Source organism: Phaethon aethereus (assembly GCF_964289735.1).
Source record: "Phaethon aethereus genome assembly, chromosome: 1".
Taxonomy (NCBI): domain Eukaryota; kingdom Metazoa; phylum Chordata; class Aves; order Phaethontiformes; family Phaethontidae; genus Phaethon; species Phaethon aethereus.
In genome coordinates, this window is record NC_138575.1 from 43,121,141 (window position 1) to 43,137,490 (window position 16,350).

At 39.6% G+C, this 16,350-nt stretch overlaps 1 protein-coding gene across 6 annotated transcripts in view; it reads right to left on the reverse strand.

The window, feature by feature from the left end:
* KCNC2 (potassium voltage-gated channel subfamily C member 2) overlaps nt 1-16,350 on the reverse strand; it is a gene marked incomplete at both ends in the record, with an annotated part of 110,525 nt that overhangs the window by 16,716 nt on the left and 77,459 nt on the right. The gene's annotated exons all lie outside the window — the stretch shown is intronic.

A 16,350-nucleotide genomic window follows, 5' to 3' on the forward strand; every position in this document is an offset into this window, starting at 1 on the left:
GTCGCCTGCTGATGGGAAGTAGAGAGTAAATCTTTTGTTTCATTTTGCTTCTGCGTGGGGCCTTTGTTTTCTGTTCATTAAACTGACTTTATCTTGACCCACGTGTTTGCCTTTGATTTTTTTTCCATCCTAATTTCTCCCCTGCTGAGGAGGGGAGTCACAGACCGACTTGGTGGCACCTGGCATCCACCACACCGTTGCAGCCCTCCCCCCCGCCAAAACCTTGCCACACAAACCCAATATAAGCACACAAACCTAAAAGGAGCTAGCCTGATCATCATTTCAAAAAGGTCACAGGAATAGACAGCTTTTTTATCAAATCGTTGGCAACCTTTCACTGTGAGAAGTTCGGAAAACTTAGGTTTTGACTAGTTGCAAGATAAATTCAGCCTTGGTATACAGCAAAACAACTACATCAAACCCCTTTTTAAACCAAAGATTGTGGCCCAAGGACACAGCTTGAAACACTTTGGAAAAAAAGCCGAAGAAAAATTTTTAAATAAGATCCAAATAAACAGAATCCTTTTCTCATGTCTTAATTATTTTTTTTTTTTAAAATCATAGCTGTTACTTGTTTGTTTCAATGGATGAGATAAAATAATCTTTCTTCATTTAAGGTTTTCTTTTTTCCCCGAGCGGCAACACTTTTCTAAGTGAGACAATGGTTGTACAGACACTCCAGGGCCACCAAACCAGCCTTTTCAAAACTGAAATTAATACAAATTTATTTAATAAAACGTTCGGTACATTTTTTCAGAAGAGAGCAGTTAAAAGTTATGAAAACTTGTGATACACGGCATGCAGAACATTCCTCATGAAGTAGTTAAAGCTCTCAGTAGGCTGCTGATCCCCTCTGCTCACATTTTGAAGGCAGTGTGCACCCAGTTTTGTTCATGCGAGTCGGCATCACATTTCAGACAACGTTGGTAACGTTGGTACAGATTCCAGCTTCCAGCTTCTCTAGTTGATGGGATCGCCAGCCAAGCTCTGTTGCTGAGTTCAACTAATGTTCACGGTAAGTGGATTAATCATCTGCAACTTGATTTTTAATGAAGCACATAAATCTAAAGCGAGTGTCAGACACCTGCAGATAACTCGTTGGAAGTAGAAAACTTCATGATTCCTATTTTGAATCCAGTGTCGCATGGGGAACTAAGCTGCTCAGAGTTTAAAGCAATTTCAAAAATTACCACCAGTTCTAGGACTGCAAATTGACCAACCTGTGGATTATCAGAACTTCTGTGCATCCAATGTCATGTTTTACCTTGCACATAGCTCCTAAAGTGCCTTGAAGAAATTAAGGTCACTTTAAAAATTGTGGCTGCAAATGACCTGACAAGAGCCGCGTAAGCCATGTCTGGATTTCACAGTAGGAAAAGGCACCTGGTCAGAGGATGCTGTGGCTCACATCTAGTCTGCCTGCCCAAGGTTCTTTTCCAACGCAAATCCAGGCATGGGACTGACTGCACAACCTGACATCATCCTGTGATGGAGCCAGGGCCTGACTTCAGTCATCCTGAGGTTTATCAGCTTAGACACAGCCCAAATAAAACAGCGACAGAGCTAGAAAGTGATCCTCATGCTCAGGTGTGTTATTCATATTCATGAAATCAGAATCATACCACTCCATATGCAAGATATGCTTTGTCTGTCCGTCACGCACCCTTAAAACAGGCAATTTCTACACATTATTTAGTATTCCAAGATGGACAGGTCATAGTCAGTGAAGAGGCTAATGCACAGTTAATTGTTGGCAGTCACAGTCCCCCTTGCCTTTTGTTTCATAGTTAAGTTTTGAATAAAGTCTCTCACAACAATTCAGTATTTTCCCAGAAAGAGTCTGTATCCTGTTTGGATACAACTTGTTCTGGGGCTGGATCTCAATACCTCCTCCTTCAACTCCCCTCACTGTGTAACGTATATTTTCTAACGTGAGTATTCAATAGCAGCTTTTAAGGTTCAGTTAGTTCATTTGAGTTTCATTCCAGGACTTAGAAGGCTTGCCCTTGACACACTTGACTACAGAAAAAGAAAACTACTGAATATTTAATAAGCCCTTGGAAATACATTTCATATACTCTAATGCAGGTACAGAATTGCCTTAAAGAAAAAAGATGACAATTTATTTAAATAAGTATCTTCACAGGCACTTATGAAACTTGATACATGCATGTTGCTGGAATTTAAAGCAACATAAAAAAAGCCCCAATAATCCTCCCCATCACACTTAGACTAAAAATACAATTATAGGAAGATGGACACAGAAAAGAGATTGTGTTTTATTTCTTAAACCAGCTTTGATGGCTTGCCTGCTGTTGACACCAAAATCCTGCTTTCATTACAAAAGATGAGAGTTTACTGAACAACTCTTAACTTTTCCTAACCAAAGCAAGAGTGGGGGAGTTTGCAGAGTCATGAGTTCTTTGCTTTCTCACCAGAGAATTCGTGCTAAACCGAACCCTCAAAACAGAGCAACTTTTCTGTTGAATAACAAAATACTTAAAGGGAAACAGTATTTTTTTTCTTAATATCATACTCACTTCGTAAAATCAAAAATTAATTTCCATACTTTGGAGATTTAAAAATTATTTTCAGTGACAGCTGTTCACACCTGTTAGCTTAAGCTTCATCTTTTCACAGTTCCGAATACGATACAAATTATTTGAAAAAGTAACTGATTCAGTTTCTTCCTCCTACTAACCCTCTGACCACAAGAAGTAAGGTAATCTATGCATTAAATGCATCCAATCTCACTGACTGCAAAAATTTAGTCAGATATATTAATTACAAAACTGTATTTTACAATATTTTTTCATATGCACTCTAAAACTCATTGATCGACACTATTTCTTAGAATATGACAGTTACAAGTGGCTATACCAGAATTAAATATTCCCATCATAAACATTATAATCTGATACTGATTTTTTTTTTTCTCTCAAGGTTCAGGAAAGAAAAGATTTATTCCTATAAATCTTCCATATATTCGTCCTGTAATATTCTCCACAGGCCTTTTTCATTCTTCCAGGAATTCAGACCTAGTTCTGTAGGAGTGAGATGCAGTCAAACAGGGAACAAAGCCAATGTCACGTACTGTTTCCAATCAGTCACAACTAACTTGCAATGCTGATTTTTTAATCTAGTTTTATAGCTGCTTAGTCATATAAAACCGACGTCTTAAAAAAAAATCCGATAAAAATTCCAATAAATTTGAGGGATTTGGGTGTTCAGTGAAACTACAAGTCAACTATGGATGTTACTTAGGCAGAAAAAAAAACTGTATTTGTAAAGTACATGACATGCTTCACTCTAATGAGTAGCAACTAACATTGGGAAATCACAGAATTAGATACCACTACCATCTTTAATGAGAGCTGTCTCTGGATTTAGATTTGACAGATTGTCCTCATTTCTGGTTTTAACATGATAGATTTTTTCCCCGTTTAATTTCATCTGGTTGTCAGGAGACGGCTGCTAAAATCATAACATGATTTCAGAATGAGCTCTTGTGATGGCCTTAGCTCTCTGTATGGTTTAATGTTCTGTGGGGTGAAATTTAAATATTAATGTTCATTTTACACAAGCAGAAATATCTCACCAAACAAATCTCATCAGTCTCTTCACGACTCGTATTCCTCAAAGTTGCTACTCTTCCTTAGCTATAAGCTCCCCTTGGAAAATTATCATTTCACGGAAAAAATAAAAAGGAAAAAGTCACATATGTTTTTATGGTGTGATGCATTTTCAGTGCATTGCATCCGGGTGTATTGAGTAAGAAATCAAATACCATCAGTAGCTACTAACCAAACTACTGGCATTTGAAATATAAACTGAAGGCAAATGTACTATCAGCTTGCTTCAACACTCATAAATCATAATCTCTAACATTATCACTCTCCAAAGATTAAGGAATGGATACAGAGACAGCATTTTAAATAAATCTTCAAAAGAAAAACAAAAACATTGTAAATAGAGTATCAGGCACTAAAAAAAGACAAATGTAAATTTTAAAAAAAATCTAAAAATCTTTAACTCAGCCTCCTTTTGGGAGACAAGGTGGAATGTCAGCATTAAACTCTTTTTTAAATGTCTACATAAAGATTTAACAGCTGAACCTTAGCATCATAATTGAAAAAGTCTATTCATTATAATTTCTCAAACAGCAAGCCACAGTTGGTAGAGTTCTGGCCAACATTTTAGTTTTCATCCTGTGAAAAGATGTCTCCTGTTTTCAAATCCCCAGTACAGTTCCTCCTCATTTGTACTCTCTCCTGCTAACATTATTTTTCATTCAGTTTAACAATTAACATTCTGCTGCTACAATTCTATGCATAGTCATATTTGAATGAAAAATTCTATATATCAATACACTGTTATTGATATACTGTTTAAGAACAGCCTATAAGTAATATGCTATGCATAGTTTTATAGTGCGAGAGTATTTACAGCTCAGACTGGCTACCATCTGTATGTAGTAGTTCTCTTGCTTGCTCATTCTTTTCCCATTTGTTACAGTTCTACAAAGCAGTTGTCTTTCATTACCAGCTGGAGCACAAATAAAAAGGTTATGAATGCCTCTTTTCATATGCAGAAATCCAGGTCCACCATTTAGTCGCTCTAACTAAGCTACCAGGTAGACCAGCAGGCTGACACCAGCTTAACCCAGGTACATCCTTGACTCAACACATCTCAGGCACATCTACATTTTAAAGCCGATCATGAAGAAAACCAGAGTTACGAATTATGTTGTATTTTAATTGCATTTAAGTGACATATATCTTCCCAAAGGATTCAAAACTGATTTACAAACCAACCCTGATACAGACACATGTTGTTCTGTTCAGCATGGAAAACTTTGCCTCTGTTGAACGACTGGAAAGAAGATATGACAGTGCGTTTCAGTGGCAGGGCCACACTTCACGTACTGGGCATCCGCAGGACGGGACTGATCTGCTGCCCAGGACATCCCCTTGTACTCCACCCCTGCTTGCCTGGGGTGTTGAAGAAAATGATTAATTTGCTAAATGACCAGCGTGGTTTCCCACTAGGGAAATCAAAATCATCTGACTCTGTTGTCCCATTGAGCGGCTAAGTCAAACACGTCACACTGACACACAACATACAACCCACCATCTGCTTTTCACTCCTGAAGACTCAGCAGAACTGCCTGAAAAGTGATTATGCTGCCTCCAGAAGCTTCCTTTTCCCATCCACTTGAATTTAGCAAGCTTTCTGAGCTGCCACTCTCCCAGCAATGGTTTAGGTTTTACAGCCAGCTGTGCTGATTTTTTTAACTAGGCTTGTCATTTATATTCTAGTGATCATTTTTTAAAAAGGCATCAGCAAGGTTCACTTTCACCTTGCTTTATTGAAAAGGTCTGCATGGTTATACAGCCTGCTAAGCAAACCATTGCCACTCATTTATTAAACATTGCTGTAAATCTATGCACTTAAACAGGCAAAATATTTCTAGTGTCTGCAAACATGCCATGGATGTTCTTCCTGGAGTCAAGACCTTTGGGTGAGAGAAAGAGGAATTCTCAGTCTATATTCTGGGACTGGTATCAGACATTTAGAGGCTTCTTATTACTAAGAGAGAATCTTCCAAAAAGAAGCCAAAATCCTCTGAGGGCTGAAGAAGGCAGATTTTGACAGACCCATTTCAGCCAATCCCAAATTACATGCTGAGTTGAATCAGCCTCTCTGTATGCTTTGTGTCCCTTGCCTAGACTACCAGCTGTTCACACCATTACAGCAGAGATTAGGCTCAGGGATCTGGCAACTTGAAATACTACACAGGCAGTATCTTTCTTTCTGCACCTGATTTATCATGAAAATGTTTCATTTGTCTCAATGGGTCAAAACTGAGAAAAAATCTTCAGTGTAATACTATTTATTATTAATAGACTTTCATACTCATGCAACAAATGGAGAAAAGAGAGAAATTCTTAAGAAGACAAATTCATGAAAATTCCATTATACTTAGTTTGTCTAGTACATAAATCTCATGTCCATTAAAATTACAGAAACATTTTCAGTCCTATAATCGCTATCTCACTTAAGCACTCAGGCTCATTTATATCTACTTTTTCTCTCACTCAAAACAAGTCTAATGGCGTAATTTAGAATTACACTTGGGCGAAATTAGAAAACTTGAAGATTTTGAGGCTTGACATCCATTAAGATTTGTAATAGAGACCGTCTTAGCTTTCACCAGAGAAGCCTTATAACCAAACTGCATAACTTTTTTTGCCATCCCAAATCTAATCAAAACATACAGGAATTATTTACAAGTTTTCCAGGTCTGTGTCTTGCCTGCACAACATAAGATGACTTCTACTGCAAGTGCTGGAATAGAAATTACTAAACGACTTCTTAAAAACTGAAGGATAGAGCCATCTCCAAGATAATTCAAAAGTGTACACAGAGCCTTCAAACAGATGACTATCAGGTCTCTTTTGACTGGAAGCTCTTTCTTCCTTATACTAATTAAGCAGCATTGATTCAATTTTTCATACCTACACCACAGTAATATAGTACAGTTGCTATTAACTGGTACCCTTGTTTCATTATTGCAAATTAGTTATGGGAAAGCAAAAACACAATAAATAGGCTACCTAGACTATGGCATTGCCTGAATCTTAAGTTGCTTGGCACGGTAGTATTAACGATGAGCTTCCAATGAAGCGGGTTTTGTGGAGTAATCTGTATTTAATAAAAGCAAATGATGAACCCAGAAACTTCATTCTATGGCTTCTTACGGGAACTGTCGGAGTTGCAATCCGGTAGACAACGCTCCTCTGCCATTTGCACTAGTAGGGTAGCAGGAGTAGTTTAACTGACTCACGGTAGAGCACATTAGAGCACAGACTTGGCAGTCTCAGCCTCCCTGGTTCTGACATGAAACACCTCCAGGGAGTACAGATTTTTTTTATGTGTCCATAACTGGCTCCTTTCTGCATTTCAGACTCCAGTGTGCCCCTGCCCTGGTATTGTCTTTTCCCTGTCCTTCACTCCATTTCTCAATCCCAGCTCTAGTCCTCAGACTTACAGTTGGATTCCAGACTTTCCGCCTCTCTTATTCTGAGAAACTTGTTCTTACCTTATTTGTATATCCATGTCCTATATCTCAAATCACTCCTTATTTTCATACGCAGCTCCCTCTCCAGAGCTGATGTGCCTCCCCTCTTCCAGGGTCATTCTCCAGCCCCAGCCTTGACTTCACATGTAGCCTGACTCTTTGTTTCAGGCTGTTTGCTCAGCCAACCCTGTTTTCCCCTTAGTCTCAATCTCTGTGTCTTCCTACCTCCCTCCACATTTTTAGAGGACCTTCAAGCCCTTCTTCTCTGACATAAATCACAACAGCCCCCCTGCTTCCCATCTCCAAAGGCAACTTCATCTTCCTTCTGCTCTAGCGCTGATACCACCCCATGGTCCGCTGGTCCAGCCACTGCGGTATTTTTCTGCTTCCACTCACAATGTCATTAGGATTTTTATGCCAGTATACTCTCCCTGTGTGATTTCTGTGACACTTATTTTTGAATCTGAAGGGCACAGGTGCCTGCAAATTCATCTGCTTTTTCCAACCGAATTACTGGTCTAATAAAAGATATTATTTCTTCCTCCAAACCTGGCCTCACTTTGAGGCTGAAGGCTTCATCCGCCTCATCAGCTAGATGCCAGGAAAGCGGAAGGGAGCATAGGATAAATGCTGACCTTAATTAAGCAAATCTACTGTCTAATAAAATTAAAACAGTTCCTCTTCAGTGGAAGAGTTATGCCTTTCTATAGTCAAATCACTGGATAGTCTATAAAACAAAACCAGTATGTCAGCTTTAACCTTTTCCTAGGCCAGACAAGACAGTGTCCTCGGAATTCCTCCATGATCTCACAGGAGCCTCTGAAAAGTCTTTCAAGATTTAAATAAAAAATCTTTGAGATAGATACATAAAATGATGAACTGTGGCCCCTAACATTCTGGCACAGCTGAAACAGTGATGCACTTGGAGAACAGTTTGAGGTCAGAAGGGTGTTTTCATGAGAGGGGGGAAAGGTAAGGCTGTTGAAGTTCCTGTGCATGATGTATGCGAGTATGTTTCAAGCTCACAACACAATCACATAGATCAAAGCTAAATTTAGAGACAGTGAATTATTCATTGCAACAGTAGTCAGCTAGGCTTATCCGGACTCTCAGGAACTGAGTACATCACCCCAGAAAACTCCAGTTCATACATACACATTGGTTTTTCAGATCTACCCTTTGGCTCCATGGTGCAAAAAAATTATATTGGTCGACCAGTTGACCAGAATCTTGTTAAAGCTTCTCCTAAAGATAGGTAAAAAATGACATGTAGCTTACTTGCAGTTTTTAATACATTAAAATTCCATTTATCCCTGTCTCCAGGGATGCAGAAGTGACAGTTCAATTGAACTGAGAAAGGAAACATAAGAAATAAAAAAGCCACCAGTACAACAGTAATTTGGATACTCAGACAACTGTGACATTCAGATTTCAATCCTTCCCTGTTCAAAGCAGACACTTGAACTGAGATGGATGAAAGATAGTTCAAGTCCCTCCTCTAGATCTTGGGAGAAGCATTTTTAAGCACATCAAAAAGATTACACAAGTTTATGAGAGGGATTATATGTCATCAGGCCTGTGGTAACAGAGAATTGGACTGAAAGACCCAAGAGGCTCCTCCAGCCCTCTGTCCCCATGAATATTTCCAAATCCAATTTACACGTTTATTTAATACATTGATTATGTTCTAAGCTATCACCATTTCAAGATTAGCACTGAAGCCGCATACAGCACCATTTCAAATGTATTCCTATTATTTAAAAGCATCTGCATTGCCAACATTATTTAGCTTAAACATTCTCTTAGAGCTTCATCACCAGTTTGCCCAAGGGACTGACACTAATCCTTATACTCAGTGTTGGACTAATTAGCATAATGACAAATACCAGCAATGTTGTGCACAGACCATCATCCTGCTGAAGATCTCTTTACCTAAGAGCTTGTTACTGATGAGAAGGAGCCTGCAAGCAGCAGAGGGGAACCATATGGATTTGTCATGTGACCTCAATGAATTCTTGTGTCAAGCCTGTCAGTCCACCATAGCACATTTTTCTTCAGAACCAGGTGCTGAGACGGACAAGAGCATTCACCCCAATCCAGCAGGCTTCAGAAGCAGCCTTCCCAACTTGCCAGGGAAAGCTACTGTCTGTCTGCTGCACTTTTGCTTTGTAGAACAAATACATCTCTTTCAGAGGTATAACAGTTATTCAGAAAATAAGTATCTTTATCCTTTTCCTTGTGATTCTAAACCCCATTTATTTATTTTTTAACTTACACTAATAGCTTACTTATGAAAAATCAATAGTAGAATATACACAGTGGACCCATTCCAGGATCTTTTTGATTAAATTCTCCACCCAAAGGGGCATGGGAAGAAATATAAACTTAGTATAAACATCTGGATGTCTTGGATGGCTAAAATTCATCTGCAGTAAAGCAGCCAGCAGTATCAATACTTATATTATCACTTATGTGTCAGAGTCGATAGGCCACTGAGTCGGCTGGGGCAGTTCTTGCTCCATGCAACTAGGATTTCAGGCTATCTGAAGGAAAATAGCTCTGCTTTAGTTGTAGTTTGGGATGGTATCTTTACAACCACCCTCACAGCAATGAAAGGCAACGTTTGCAGCATGCAGCAGAAACTGCATTAAGGGAACGCAATTCTCTAGAGAGAGTTTCAGTGTCGAAGACCAGACTCAGGAAATCACGCAGCAAAAGGGGTTCTTTGACATGACTTGAGATCTTGCTGGTGGTTACACGCAGAGTGGGAACTCTGGGGGAATGAACTGCCACCACTGCCACTACCAGGCAGACTATGTCCATTAGAGGCTGTTTGTGAATGTAAGCTGCAAAAGGAGTGGCACGCAATGCCGCCCGGGGACACATTTCACAGATTCCATTTCCAGTTTAAGGTCTACATGGGATATTTACTGCTGGCACATTCCTCTCAAGACTGGTTATGTCTGTCTGCATACCTCTCTTAAACAAGGAGGCAGGTTGCTTGTACATGGATTTACAAGTGTTGTCGCTGCTGAAATATGCATGTGACACACCAGCAGAGGCTGGTCACCGGTGGTGTTTATGAAGTAGCAAACTGGGCTTTGGAGAACTCTGTGGTTTTCATTTAGGGCTTTGCAGTCCTGATTTGAAGGGTAATAAATTCTCTGTGTTTAAGTATCACTGACAGTCATACAACATCCTGACAAAATGATGCATGCCAAGAAAAACAACTTTATTTAACAGCATACAAGTACAGAAGTCTAGTAACAAGCTCAGCCTTCATTTTTGCCTTGTTTCTTCAACTCTTTTTCATCAGTTCAGCTACTCAATCTTTTCTTACCATTCTGCAGTTCGAGATGTAGAATATGAAGATACGTCATTTAATCCCAAATATTCCAGATGGTTTGCTTCTTCAGGATTTGAATGAAAGGCCATTTCCCTGGTGTCTAATGAAATTTGCCCTGGTAGCTCCTGAGGAAACTGAAAACAAAATCAAAAAATTAGCAGGATGCTAGTGGCAACTGTGTTCTTTACAGCCTAATTCCTAACAAAAACACGGTTACTCACAAACAGTTCTTAACCGTTAAGACTCTCTGTCCCCTGAGATATTCAGAATTATAATAACTGCATAAAAACATCAACGTTTATTCAAAGGAGGGGGGGGAGCAGGGGTTGTTGGACTGAAGCTACTAGGAGAGATGACGATCACTAAAATAGTCTAATATAAAGTTATCCCTTGCAGTGGGCAGGATTACTTTGCCAAGCAAGAGCAAGGACACATTAAGAGACTGCATGTGACAAGCGTGGAGGACTCAGGGGAAACAGAAGCAAACTTAAATGCACCAGAGGGTTCTTTCTGGTTTGCAGCACATGGCAGAGAGAGGTCTTCTTCCTGCTCCATTTTAGAAATAAAAGGCTGCTTCTTCCTTTAGTAAAGGATATGCTATAATGTAAATGTTATCCCAGCCAGTCAGGTATTTCCCCTGCCCTCAGCATATGAACAGCTCCAAAAAATATTGTTCATGAGCAGGGTTTACCATGTATGGTATGTTTACCATGTGTGCTATGTTCATAATATATGCTCTTTCCAGTTCAAATACCGATTGCTTATACTTCATCACGCTGGACCTGCAGTTTTGTAGCAGGCGCCTTTGGTGCAATTACGAGTTTGGTCCCTGGGAAGAGACAGGGAGAGCCCGATGAGTGTGCTGCAGGATCACACAAAGTACCAAGGTCAGGAGCAGCACGTCCACTCAACAAGTGGAAGAATGTTGCTACAAAGGGGATTTTTAGCATTGCAAGAAACTACAGTCATCTTATTTCACAACAGTGGTAGTGACTACTGTCTGCAAATCCAGGCCCAGCCTTCTCTAGAGGACAACAATTAAAAGAGATGTTACTTGCTAGATTAAAATCATTAATAAAGAAACTCACCTGTATAGAATATTTTTCATCCACCCAGTTTGAGTACTGCAGAATGATCCATGATACTGTCTGTACTGTGTGGGCTGGGATTTTGGATCCCAGGTGCCTCTATTGCTTCCTGATCCTGAGCTCCATTCCATCTCACCTTGGCAAGGGCAGGTAGCTCCCAGGCCACAACACTGCTCCAGATGTCTCGGTGCCAAAAAAAGGGCTATCTCTAGCTTCTTCATACACAATGGAGATGAAAATCATTGAAAATAGATATAACCTGTCTCCCACATGTCTCAAGGAGGCTGGTTGCTTCCCAGACCTTCAGACCTCTCATTTCTCTGTCGTTGCTAGATGAAATGAAAAATTCCTGCACAGCGAATGACATCCAGTTATAAGCCAGGGTGTTTGGGTAAGTCCGCTGTGTTTCGATTTGTTTTTTTCTCTTGGTCCAAATATGCCCACTTGCACCTGCTTCATTCACGTAAAGTTGAACCCTCGACGCCAGGACACACTTTCTGCACTGGTACCACATACAGCGGTACACCAGAAGTGACCAATAGCAGCCAGAAGCAACTCCAGAACATTTGCACATTACTGAGAGCATTTCGAAAAACCACATAGTGCATGGCACTTCAGTTGGCAAATTCTCGTGTGGAGAGAAAGCTCCTGTCTCAGGCCATATGACAGATGCCCTCCAAACCTACACACTTGCATATGAATAACACATTTCTAATAATATCTTCCTTTACGCTGAATGTGGGCACTGACATGTTACCCTGTTTATCTAAGATAATCTTAATATACAAATATGGCACTTATGTATTTTAAAAATTTCTGTGGCAGCGGATCTTCCAAAAACACTGAAAACTGTCAAACTTCTTCATCCTGTAAGTCTCAATATATTTTTGGGTGGGAGGACATAAAGAGGTGTTATACAACCCCTGGAAATCTTCCAGTTCGAAAAATCATAATGTCTGGTCAACTCCCTTAGTTCTAGCACATTATTTGCATGCTGCTACTTTAATTTCTAAAATAATGTAATCCAAGAGGTGAAAAAGCTGGAGTTTTTCACAGAAAAACTGTTCACAAAATTTTCATTAGGAATTCCAGTCTCTCCAGGAGAGAATGTAATTTCTGCTCTCCCTGGTCTCCCTCTCACAGAAGAGGTTTCCCATCAAAACAGCCAGTAGCTGGGGGTTAGGATGCTCAACATGGGGAGGTAAAAGACCATGTTAAAGTCTCCAAGAAGTCAATGTGTGGCCCAAACTACAGCCTTGGACTGATGTGGAGTCCACCTTTCCTTGCCTGTCAAAGGGCTATGCAACAGACTTCAAACCCCCAATATTTCATGAAACAAAATTTTTGTTTTCCAATCAGCCATAACCATTATTTTATCCCAGTTCCTAGTGGGAAAATTTTCTTACTGTAACATCCCAACATACTCTCTCTTTCTTTTCTTTTCATCTCCGTCTCTTCTTTCTGCATCAAGTGCCACCTGAAGTGACAGACAGGCAGACAATGTATCAGCCTTTTCAAACCCTACTGGGAAACGCACTTCAAAGAAAAGTATCAAAACCATCCAAAACCACACACAAAATATAATGGCATGCAACTAATTAACCTGTCAAGAGAGAAGCAGACTTTATTGTCCTGATGAGCTTTTTAGATTGTGGGTTGCTTCCTCTTGCCAGGTGCAGCTGCAGTGATAGCAGGAGGGGAAGCTTACAAAAATACTACACTGCCAACCCAGAACAAAAACTGGCCTTCAGACAAACAGCCTGGCCACGCGCTCACTGAATACAAGAGCTTCTCTCCAGAAGAAATCTGACACAGAATGAGACAAAGCAAGGGTAGGGTTTTTTCCATTTTTCACAGCTGGCACCAATACTCTTTCTTATTAAAAAAAAAAAAAAGTAATAAAAAGAATGGCTGGAGCTCAACCAGAGCCAAATATATGGAGCTTTTCAGGCTCAATCCTGTGAAATACTGAGCACCTCCTGCAGCGGGAACTGAGGATACTCAACAGAGGGAGAGATAAGCCGAACATAGGACTAGTCCGGTGAGGACCGTTTGCCCAGAGTCCCTGCAGGAAACATGAATGTGGGAATCTGACAAAGCTCTTTAGCTTTATGGAAAATAAAACCAGTAGCAATCTCAGTTTGTACATGCTGTTTCATCTGGCACTCTTGGGCTTTTCTTCATTTCTGTATGGGATTTGTAGCAAACTTTATGTTAGCTTGCAGAGCTTTTGCCTTGCTGCCATAGCTTTCTGGAAATTATTTCACTTGCTTAATGTGTCATCTACTGTTTCTTTGATTATATAATGTCCTAGTGCAGTTCTTACAATTATCCACACTGACAGTTACAGCTTTCTTTTTTGGCCCAATCTTTAAAAATTATCTGGGATTCAGAAAATTCTCTGTGTTACATGGGGTTAAATCACTACCAGGATTAAGAGGCGTTGTTGAACAGCTGTCATTATGATTGTCTCCTTATCCTGGAGACTTTCTTGGTCATAAGGCCATGCATGTAGGTTATGCATAAGGTAAATGAGTAGGAGCAAGATAATCCTTCAGATACATATAACTGCAGTACCAGGATGGGAGGTTCTTTAAAAGAAAAAATAGTTATTTATGTATTATTCACTTTTTTCAGATTTCAGCCATAAAATTTCAGTTGAATCTTAACAGGCATCCTGGGCTGCAGATACACATTATAGTCTGATTTTATTTTAAAAGCTAGGTTATGAAACTATGGATAGCAAGTAGTTGGTAAGCAAGAAATATTGTTTCTCTTGGAAGATTACCAATATTGAATAGGTTTTGAGAGTACTTTTGTAAAAAACAGGGTTATGGACACTTATGTCTCCAACCAAAGTATGTTTCAGAGTAGTTGAGATGGCGTTTTGCTCATTGGGTAGAGGCCTATGTTTAAAAGATAAAGGAAGTTTTATTCCCCATGTTGCTTGTAGGGATTTCATTAAACGTTACAACTACTAGCCAGCTATCAAGAGATGCAATCCGTCAGATATGAAGCGATGAGTAACAGTGCGAAAACTTAAGTTTCAAAGCTTCATATTCATTAACAGTTTATTTCAAATGTATGAAAAATGATGCTGGATATGATCAGAAAAAGTGCTGAAATGTCTATTATTAAATCCCTTTTCATCTACCACTGGCTAATGATCCAAATACTCAGACATTGGAAATTTCTGTGCATTTTTAGATAGACCTGTGCCCATCCTAGAAGGACAGATTGGTGGTATATTACAACACTACTCATTGTCACAAATCCATGACTGCATCAGATAACCGGAAGAGGAAAACAGAAAGTCGCTGTTGTAAACCTGTACTGGTTGAGTTAAAGTATTTTTCTTATTTGACTTACCTGATAATGGTATGTGAAAACATGACTAGATTTTTTTTCTGCAGTTCTGTGTTACTGAAATACGCACATTGCAAGAGGCTAAAAAGGCCACAATGTGACACCACCATAACTGGTTTGGGACATAAGGTTCTTGCACTTTGCAGGGAAAGAATATGGGGTAGATGGAAAACTTCCCTTACAAAAGCAAAATAAGCCAAAATTCTGTGTGGAGACAGATATTAAATTAAAACATTTGGGGCTTTTTCTGGCTGCAGAAATGACAATGCATAAAAATGGCTCATGCAAGAAACAGTCATATAAGATTTACACAGATCAATGGATGCACATGGAGATCAGAGGCAGCCCCTTTGAAAATTTAGGCCCATGAAAGATAATAGAAGGCAATAAGGCAAACAACAAGTAAGAGCAAAAGAACATTTATCAGTCGAATGTGCATTTACAAGGCACACTAGGGAGGCAGCAGGCCATTAGATGAGACTTAGTGTGGTACAAATGTACCCATCTATGCGATAGAGCAGCAACAGCCTGCACAGGCAAAGACCTCTTTCCCTCACTTCATTCAGACCCAGGCTGCCTGCAATGCTAGCTGGTATCAATGACACTCTTCCGAAAATATAAGCTGATTCAGACTAGTACTCCTTCAGTGGCTGATCATTGCCATACAAGACCTGATTACAAATGCAGCTGCACTGGTATAATAACAGAATAAATTAGTATGACTCCGTGGAGTTTCATGCTGTTAGAATTGAGACCAGAAATAAACCCAATGTCATAGAATTGGGGAAATGGGAGTGTAAGCCAAAACAAGTAACCCAGCCTGGCAATGTCAGCCCACCTAAGATGCTGACTGTGCAATTCTTTGGAAGTCGATGTGACTACACAGAAGTTCAATGGGATACGTGCTTAAGAATCTCACTGACCCAGGAATAAATACATTGATTTTGGTAATGTGATGCTGACTCTGTGTCCCCTGCCTGTGGAAGCTCACTGAATGTTCACAGACTGTTGCTGTATTGTTCTGCAGCTACTAGGGTGTATTAAACTTATGGAGAAACAATAAAATAAACTCTGAAATCCACTGTTACATAATTAAAGATTTGGGTCATGACAGGGACCTTAAGAACTTTCTTTTATTCAAAGTAAATCTGGAAAGGCTCACATAATTTAGAAATGCCGACAAATATATTCAGTTCAGGCTTGTAAGATATGCAGACATGCAGTGAGATGCTGGTCTTGAATCACTAATTAATATGCTTACCTCAGAAGTAAGCTTGAAATGACGTTTAAAATGGTGACAGTGTATGTAAGAAAGCTCCATTTCTCCCATGTCCCTGCTAAATTTATCCATGATATAACACATGATAAAAGTGTTTATTAAACTAAATCTGGATGGTTTATATGCATGAAGTTGTTGGAAACTCTTCATACACCAAACCAACCAAACTGAGAGTACTCAGTTGTCACTG